A 10,135-nucleotide genomic window follows, 5' to 3' on the forward strand; every position below is an offset into this window, starting at 1 on the left:
GAGAATTTTGAGCATTACTTTACTAGTGTGTGAGATGAGTGCAATTGTGCGGTAGTTTGAGCATTCTTTGGCATTGCCTTTCTTTGGGATTGGAATGAAAATGGACCTTTTCCAGTCCTGTGGCCACTGCTGAGTTTTCCAAATTTGCTGGCATATTGAGTGCAGCACTTTCACAGCATCATCTTTCAGGATTTGGAATAGCTCAACTGGAATTCTATCACCTCCACTGCCTTTTCCAGATTGTCATAGAGTAGAAATCATTCAGTATGTAGCCTTCTCAGATTGGTTTCTTTCACTTTAAGTTTCCTCCATGTCTTTTTGTGGCTCGTTAGCTCACTTCTTTTTAGTGCCAAATAGCATTCCATTGTCTGGATGTATCACTGTTTTTGCATTGAGCTATTGAAGGACTTTGGTTGCTTCCAAGCTTAGGCAATTATGGATAAAGCTGCTATAAACGTCCATGTTCAGGTTTCAGTGTGAACATAAGTTTTCTCATCCCTCAGGGAAATACCAAAGAGCACAATTCCTGGATCATATGGTGAAAGCCTGTCCAACTAGGCTGTGCAGCTTGTATTCCCACCAGCAGTGAGTAAAAACTCCTATTGCTCCACACGCTCACCAGCACTTGGTGGTGTCAGTGTTCTAGGTTTGGGCCATTCTAATAGGTGTATGGTTGCATCTCATTGCTCTTTTACTACATATTTTGCATTTCCCTGATAACATGATGTGGAGCTTACCATCTGTATACCACCTTGTCTATTAAGGTCTTGGTTCACCTCTTAATTGGGTTGTTTGTTTTATTGGTTGAGTTTTATTGATAATAGTTTTAAAGTATATACTTTGGATAACAATCCTTTATCAGACGTGTCTTTTGCAAGTATTAATATTTTCTTCCAGTCTGTGGCTTGTCTTTTAATTCTCTTGATATTATCTACTTCAGAGCAGAAGTTTTGCATTTTGATTGTCAACCTTATCAATTATTTCTTTCACATATCCTGTCTTTGATGGTGTATCTAAAAAGGTATCAAGTTCATCTAGATTTTCTTCTATGTTATCTTTAGGAGTTTAATAGTTTCGCATTTTACATGAAGCCTTGTGATCTATTCAAGTTAATTTTTGTGAAGGGTATAGAACCTGGGTCTAGATTCCTTTCTTTTTATTTTTTTGCAAGTGGATGTCCAACACCATTTGTTGAAGAGGCTATCTTTGTTCCATTGCATTTCTTTTGGTTCTTTTTCAAAGATTAGTTGGCTCTATGGGAGTCTATTTCTGGGTTCTCTATTCTGTTCTGTTGATCTGTTTGTCTATTTTTTCACCAATATCATACTGTCTTGATGATTAAAATGCTTTATAGTAAGTCTTGAAATCAGGTAGTGTCAGTCCTCCAACTTTGTTCTTCTCCTTTAAAATTGTAATGACTATTCTGGGCCTTTTGCCTCTCCATATCAACTTTAGATCAGTTTGTTGCTATCCATAAAATAACTTGCTGCAATTATGGTTGTGATTTACTGAACCTGTAGGCTGAGTTGGGAAGAACTGATCTTTTGATGATATTGAGTTTTCCTATTCATGTACTTGGACTAATTCTCCATTTAATTAGTTCTTTGATTTTTTTTTTTAATCAGAGTTTTCTAGTTTTCCTTATAGATCTTATAAATGCTTTGCTAGATTTATGCTTAAGTATTTCACATTTCTGGTTTCTAAATGACATTGTTTTTAATTTCAAATTCCATTTGTTCATGGTTGGTATATCGGAAGCAACTGACTTTTGTATACTAACCTTTGTATTCTGCAGCCTCACTATAATTGCTCATTAGTTCCAGCAGACTTTGTTGTTGTTGATTCTTTAAGATTTTCTACATGATTTTGTCATCTGTGAACAAAGACAATTTTATGTCTTCCTTCCCAATCTGTATATCTTTTATTTCTTTTTCTTTATTGCATTAGCAAGGATTTCTAGTATAATGTTGAAAAGGAATGGTGAGAGGGAATATCCTTCCCTTGTGCCTGATCTTCTTTTTTTTTTTTTTAATTTTGGGCACACCTCACAGCATGGGTAACTTTCTTGGCCAAGGATTAAATCCACATCCTGTGCAGTGGAAGTGCAGAGTCTTAACCACTGGACCACTAGGGAAACCCTTGTACGTAATCTTAGAAAGCTTCAAGTTTCTCACCATTAAGTTGTTAGTTGTAGGGTTTTTTGGTCTGTGTGTGTTTTTGTCCTTTTTATTTAATCTTAACAACACTTTGAGGTGCACCTTTATATCTTAGTTAACTTGTGAGGACACTAAAGTGAAGTGAAGTGAAAGTCACTCAGTCGTGTCCAACTCTTTGCGACCCCATGGACTGTACAGTCTGTGGAATTCTCCAGACCAGAATACTGGAGTGGGTAGCCTTTCCCTTCTCCAGGGGATCTTCCTGACCCAGGAATCGAACAGGGTCTCCTGCATTGCAGGCAGATTCTTTAAAAAAAAATTTTTTTTAATGTATATATAATTTTTAATATTTATTTTTATTTATTTGGCTGTGCTGGTCTTAGTTGTGACATGTGGGATCTTTAGTTGTAGCATGTGGGATCTAGTTTCCTGACCAGGGATCAAACCCAGACCTCCTGTATTGGGAGCACAGAGTCTTAGCCACTAGACCACCAGGGAAGTCCCAGCACGCAGATTCTTTACCAACTGAGCTATCAAGGAAGCCCAGTGAGGGCATTAAAGATCACAGAAGGTAAATAATTTGTTGAAAATCACAAGTATAAGTGATAGAACTGAGATCCAAATGCAAGTTTGTCTGACTCCAACACTATGCTAAGAAAGAGAAGAGAAAGCAGAAATGAAAGGGAGAAGCCAAGAGGGAGAAAGAGGTAATCTGAGATTTAGTCCTGATTTCTTTGAGCTTTACTCTAGCTATGACCTTAAAGGGAATTGTGCCATCTTGTGGTGTCTCCTCTTTCATGTGTGCAAAGTGAGAGAAAGTGAAGAAGTGGAAGTGAAGAGATTAAGGCCAATTCTGATTCTGATGCTTCATGGTTCCATGAGAGAAAGAGGAATAAGAGGAGAAAATGAGAGGACAATAAATAAATAGGAAAGGAACATTTGGAGAAACAAAGAAGAGGGGATGGACTAAACGAGATTAGAAAAGGCAGAGAGAGAAGAGGAGGAGGGGCAGATGTGATGGGAAAAAAAAAAGAAATAAAGCAAGAAGTGGGGAAAGTGGGAAGAAAAGTAAAGATCTCCAAGGGAGAGGATGGGAACTAATTAAACTGAAGCAAAGCCTAGGATATAACAGTTATTTATTTGTTACTAAGTGACAGTTATGCACAGGCCATGTGCCAGGTGCTGTTTTTAATGCTAAGGGTAGAAAACAAGATGCACTGAAGTAAAGCTAGAGAAGCAGGCTGCCGTCTGAGGGTCAGACACTTAATAAAATATTCATCACTGATTCAAAGGAGTATATTTAGCACCTCTCATTACCAGGCATTGTTCTAACTACTAGGGATATATACCTGCCCTCTTGGTATTTACATTCTTGCGGTGAGACTTGGGCCATAAATACACAGGTCCACACATAAAACTGGTCAGAAGCAAATTATGAAGCAAGCATAACAAGGAAGGTGGATGGACAATGCAAGAGACATTTCCTGTGATGTATATGGTGGTAAGTCTCTGATAAGGTGACAATGGAGTAGAGATTTTTAAAAAAGAAAAAGGAGCAAGTCACATGGCTTTCTGTGGGGACAACATTCCAGGCATTTCAGTTCAGTTCAGTCATTCAGTCGTGTCCGACTCTTTGTGACACCATGGACTGCAGCACACCAGGCTTCCCTATCACCAACTCCCGAAGCTTGCTCAAACTCATGTCCATTGAGTCGGTGATGTCATCCAACCATTTCATCCTATGCTGTCTCCTCTCCCCACCTTCAATCTTTCCCAGCATCAGAGTCTCTTCCAATGGTCAGTTCTTCGCATCAGGTGGCCAAAGTACTGGAGCTTCAGCTTAAGCTTCAGTCCTTCCAATGAACATTCAGGACTGATTTCCTTTAGGATTCACTGGTTGGATCTCCTTGTAGTCCAAGGAACTTTTAAGAGTCTTCTCCAACACCACGGTTCATCAACTCTTCAGTGTTCAGCTTTCTTTATGGTCCAACTCTCACATCCATACATGACTACTGGAAAACCCATAGCTTTGACTAGATGGACCTTTGTTGGTAAAGTAATGCCTCTGCTTTTTAATATGCTGTCTAGGTTTGTTATGGTTTTTCTTCCAAGGAGCAAACGTCTTTTAATTTCATGGTTGCAGTCACCATCTGCAGTGGTTTTGGAGCCCGAGAAAATAAAGTCCATTTCCATTTCCAACAGAAATAGTCTGTTTCCATTGTTTCCCCATCTATTTGCCATGATGGGACCAGATGCAGGCAGAGCAGACTACAAGTGCAAAGCCTCTGTGATGAGAACATATTTGATGAGTTTGAGGAACAGCATGGGGGGCCTCTGCGGCTAGAGCTGAGTTGAGACTAGATGGGGTCTGGGACCTGGGACCGCTCGCTGCAGCACTGCAATGCTTGCACCTGGACACACCTCTCCTGGAGCAAGCAACAAAATATGAAGAAACTATGTAGGGCCAAAAATAACTGTGTGCATGCACAGTTGGGGCAAATTATGAACAAAAAGATACAAAAAGACCAAAAAAACCACAAATGGCCCCTTCTGAAGATCTGGGAGAAAAACTGGTGTCAGAAGCAAAAGCAGGGTACTGCGAATGCCCCCTGCACTCAATACCACAAAGTGAAACTGAAGTCGCTCAGTCATGTCCAGCTCTTTGCAACCCCATGGGCTGTGGCCTACCAGGCTCCTCTGTCCATGGGATTTTCCAGGCAATAGTCCTGGAGTGGATTGCCATTTCCTTCTCCAGGGGATCTTCCCAACCCAGGGATCGAACCCGGGTCTCTCGCATTGTAGACAGACACTACCATCTGAGCCCCTGCACTCAATACCACAAAGGGGTGGGCAAACCACCTACCAACCTCTGGACAACCCCCTGGACACACCTCTATCCTCACCCCATATGAGAAACCAGCTTCCTCCTCTCCCAGAGGAGAACAAGAATCTATTCCTTGTTTTCCCTCCCTCCTAAGGGCACAGAAGCCCCAGTGAAGGCTTGCCTGAATTGTTTGTTTGGCCTTTAGTCAATTTCTATTGACTGGGGAAGGCCAAGAACCCTGGTCAGTATCAGAGTGAGTAAGGGAGAGAAGTATGGGCTGAGATGGAAGAGAGAGCACGGTGGCCAGGTCATATCAGGCCTTGTGGGCTATTGTAAGGTCTTCGGTTCTTACTTTGCATGAGATGGACAGCCAATGGAGGATTTGACCTTTGACCAATGGAGGATTTGACCTTTGCTGCAGTGCTGCAATGATTGCACCTTCAGTAACAGGATCTGACCCACATGTTTAAAATATTGTGATGGTTGTGTAAACAGAAACAACGAGTTTATTCAGGGTGCTTTACTGAATTCAGGGTGGTTTACTACTCCAATGGGTGGTTTAGTCACTAGGTCATGTCTGACTCTTGCAACCCCATGGACTCCTGTCCGTGGGATTTTCCAGGCAAGAATACTGGAGTCAGTTGCCATTGCCTTCTCCAGGGGATCTTCCCAACCCAGGAATCGAACCTGGGTCTCCTGCCTTGCAGGCAAATTCTTTACTGACTGAGCTAGGAGGGAAGATCCATGGCCCCTCCTAAATCTAGTCTATGGTGCCTTGTTATAACTGCTTGAACTAAGACATACTCTTAGGATTCATGAAGAACTTATCATAGAATCACAGAATGTCAAACAACCTGGAAACAGCCTCTTCCAGGCACCTCTGAATAGAGGCTTATTTCACTTCCTTGAGAGAAGCTCTTCAAATCTCTGAAGACAGGACCATATTACGTCTTCCCTTCTCCTGGCTAAATACTGCGGGCTCCTAAGATCTCTTTTCAGCTGAAGTGGTTCTGGGCCCTTTGCCCTTCAAGTTGCTCTTTTCTAAGCACACTCCAAGTGACCTTTATTTCTTTCAAACTGTTAAGACTCAGCACTGAATAATACACAGCCCTTGATGCTGCCAATGATCTATTCATCCACACCTTTTGAATATGATCATTTGACCAGCTAAGAATATGCCTGCAGTGCAGGAGATGCGTGTTTAATCCCTGGGTAGGGAAGATCCCCTGGAGAAGGGCCTGGCAACCCACTCCAGTTTTCTTGCCTGGGAAATCCCATGGACTGAAGAGCCTGGTGGGCTACAGTCCACAGGGTCACAAAGAGTTGGACACAACCAAAGTGGCTGAGCATGTACTCCAATGACTCAGGTGAGAAATAGTGGTGGCAGGTGAAGCTGAGTAATAGTTAAAAGCTGAGGTGAACAGAATTTGCAAATGGATGAGATATGAGATGTAAAGGGAAATTAAGGAGTTAAAAATTACATCCTTCACGCAAGTTGCACCAAGCTTTCAAAGTGCAGCTCATTTTAACCTTATATAAACTTGCCCAAAAATTAGGAAAAGAAAAGACATTTTATGGGGCCAGAATTACTGTGATAACTAAACCAGAAAAGGGCAACACTAGAAAAAAAATTACAGGCCAATTTTACTTATTAACATAGATACAAAGATCTTCAATAAAACACTAGCAAACTGAATCCAACAAAGTGTAAAAAAGATAATACATCAAGACTAACTTGAATCTATGTCAGGAATTTAAATGTAGCTTAATATTAGAAAATACATTCATTTTATTCATCATTTTAGTGTATTAAAAGAATAAGTCACACAATCATCTCAATAGAAAAAGCATGTGATGAAATCAACATATATTTGTGGTTAAAAAAAAAAAAAATTCTTCTTTTAGAAAACTGGAAGGGAACTTGTGGGAGTTCCCCGATGGCCTGGTGGCTACAATTCTGGGCTTTCATTGCTGTGGCCCAGGTTCAATTCCTGGTCAGGGAACTGAGATCTTACAAGCCACACAGCATAGTCAAAAAAAAAACTAGAAGGAAATTTGTGACTGATAAAAGAATGCTTGGTATCACCAATTCTATTTAAAGGAAACAAAGCAGGTATCATTTACATAAAATGTGAAATTGTGATTGCATATGTAGAAAATTCAAAAGAATCTACAAATAAATTATTATAATAAGAGTTTGGTTAAGAAAATATAAAATCAATTAATATATTTATATATGAACAACAATTAGATGAATAATTTTTAAAGTTATCATTTGCAATACTATGAAAATTATCAAATATCTTGTATAAATGTAACAAAATATGAGTGAGACTCACATGCAGAAAATTATAATTTATTGTGAGACCCTGAAGACCTCAAATATATGGAGAGGTATTTCACAGTCATAGATTAGAAGTCTTAATATCATGAAGAAGTCAGTTCTCTCTAAAGAGATTCACAGATTCAGCACAATCCTAATCAAAATCCTAACAGGCTTTTTTTTTGTGGGCGTATGAAACTGACAAACTGATTCTAAAATTTTCATGGAAATGCAAAAGGCCAAATATAGCCTCTTGAAAAGAACAAGGTGGAAAGACTTGCTTTACCAGACACCAGGCCATAATTACAAAGCTACAATAATTAAGATGGTCTTCCTTTGTGGCTCAGATGGTAAAGAATTAACCAGACAGTGCAGGAGACACCGGTTCTATTCCTAGGTCAGGAAGATCCCTTGGAGAAGGAAATGGCAACCCGATCCAGTATTCTTGCTTGGGAAATCTCATGGACAGAGGAGCAAGGTGGGCTACAGTCCACGGGGTTGCAAAAGAACTGGACAAGATGGAGCAGCTAAACCACCACCATCCCCAAAGATTACAATAGTATAGTGTTGACACAAGATAGATAAATTGGCCACTAGGACATAAAACAGAGCTCAGAAACAAATTCACAAATATATAAACGTGATTTCTGATAGAGTTTGCACATTTGAGCAGGAGAGAAAAGATACAAATTTCAATGTTGCTGTGACAACTGGATATCTATAAGAAAAAGTAAAACGGAAGCCCTATCTTAAGCCATATACAAAAATTCATTCCCCACTATGCTACATTTAGTCTTAAATGTAAAAGTTTCAGAAAATAATGTCAGGGAGTTTCCTGGTCACTTAATGATTAAGGTTCTGGGCTTTTTCTGCCTTGTCTTGGGTACAATCCCTGGTCCAGGAACTGATACCATCAAACTGTGCAGCATGGCCAAAAAAAAAAAAAGATAATGTAGAAGAATTTATTCATGAATTCAAGGTAGGGAAATCTTTCTCAAGACAAATACACTAAGCATAAAGGAAAAGATTGATACTTTTGACTACATTAAAATGAAGAACATCTGTTCATCAAGACAAACCACAGAACAGAAAGAAGCATTTATAACATCATCACTGACAAAGGATGTGTTCTGGATGTGTAAAGAACTCTTACAAATGATTAAGAAAAAAAATCCTAACAATAAAAATAATAAATGTGAACTAAAGAGTTGAACTGGGCTTCCTCAGAGGCTCAGACAGTGAAGAATCCAACTACAAGGCAGGAGATGTAGGTTCAATCCCTGGGTTGGGAAAACCCTCTGCAGAAGGGAATGGCTACCCACTCCAGTATTCTTGCCTGGGAAATTTCATGGACAGAGGAGCCTGGCAGGCTACAGTCCATGAGGTCCCAAAAGAGTTGGACACGACGGAGGAACTAATGCTTCTCACTTTTTCAAAGAGTTGAACTAGCACTTCATAAGAGGAAATCCACAAGGTCAATGAACATATAAATGAACATAATGGCCAACCTTATTAGATTAAAGAAATGGACATTAAGACCATAATGAAATATCACTGTATACACCAAAATTTAAAAAAAAAAAAAAAAAAACAGGAACAAAAGAAAGACCCAGTGCAACCAACATTAAAAAAAACAAAAAGAAAAAGAAAATAAGAACAAAAGAAAGAAGCCAGCTGGTCCTGGCCAGCACAAGCAGAGGGAATTAAAGGCATAGCATTGGAAAGAAAAAGGCAAACGGCTGTCATTTGCAGATGACGTGATTGTCTTTGCAGACAACTTTCCAAGTGTCTATGGAAAAGTTAGTATACATAAAAGAGCTTATTAACGTTGTTGGGTCTAGAAATCAATATTGAAAATCAATTGCATTTCTATATACCAGCAAAAAGCAATTTGAAATGTAATCTTAAAAAAACCCCATTTACCATAACAAAAGCAATAGAGTACCTCAGTTCAGTACAGTTCAGTTGCTCAGTCGTGTCCAACTCTTTGCAACCCCATGAATCGCAGCAAGCCAGGCCTCACTGTCCATCACAAACTCCCGGAGTTCACTCAGACTCACGTCCATCGGGTCAGTGATGCCATCCAGCCATCTCATCCTCTGTCATCCCCTTCTCCTCTTGCCCCCAATCCCTCCCAGCATCAGAGTCTTTTCCAATGAGTCAACTCTTCACATGAGGTGGCCAAAGTACTGGAGTTTCAGCTTCAGCATCATTCCTTCCAAAGAAATCCCAGGGCTGATTTCCTTCAGAATGGACTGGTTGGATCGCCTTGCAGTCCAAGGGACTCCCAACACCACAGGTCAAAAGCATCAATTCTTCGGCGCTCAGCCTTCTTCACAGTCCAACTCTCACATCCATACACGACCACAGGAAAAACCATAGCCTTGACTAGACGGCTATCTAATCACACTAGGACCACAGCCTTCTCTAACTCAATGAAACTAAGCCATGCCCATGGGGCAACCCAAGATGGGCGGGTCATGGTGGAGAGATCTGACAGAATGTGGTCCACTGGAGAAGGGAATGGCAAACCACTTCAGTATTCTTGCCTTGAGAACACCATGAACAGTATGAAAAGGCAAAATGATAGGATACTGAAAGAGGAACTCCCCAGGTCAGTAGGCGCCCAATATGCTACTGGAGATCAGTGGAGAAATAACTCCAGAGAGAATGAAGGGATGGAGCCAATGCAAAAAGAATACCCAGCTGTGGATGTGACTGGTGATAGAAGCAAGGTCCGATGCTGTAAAGAGCAATATTGCATAGGAACCTGGAATGTCAGGTCCATGAATCAAGGCAAATTGGAAGTGGTCAAACGAGATGGCAAGAGTG

This window comes from Bison bison, unplaced genomic scaffold, assembly GCF_000754665.1.
Source record: "Bison bison bison isolate TAMUID 2011002044 unplaced genomic scaffold, Bison_UMD1.0 scf7180017864213, whole genome shotgun sequence".
In the NCBI taxonomy this organism is placed as follows: Eukaryota; Metazoa; Chordata; class Mammalia; order Artiodactyla; family Bovidae; genus Bison; species Bison bison.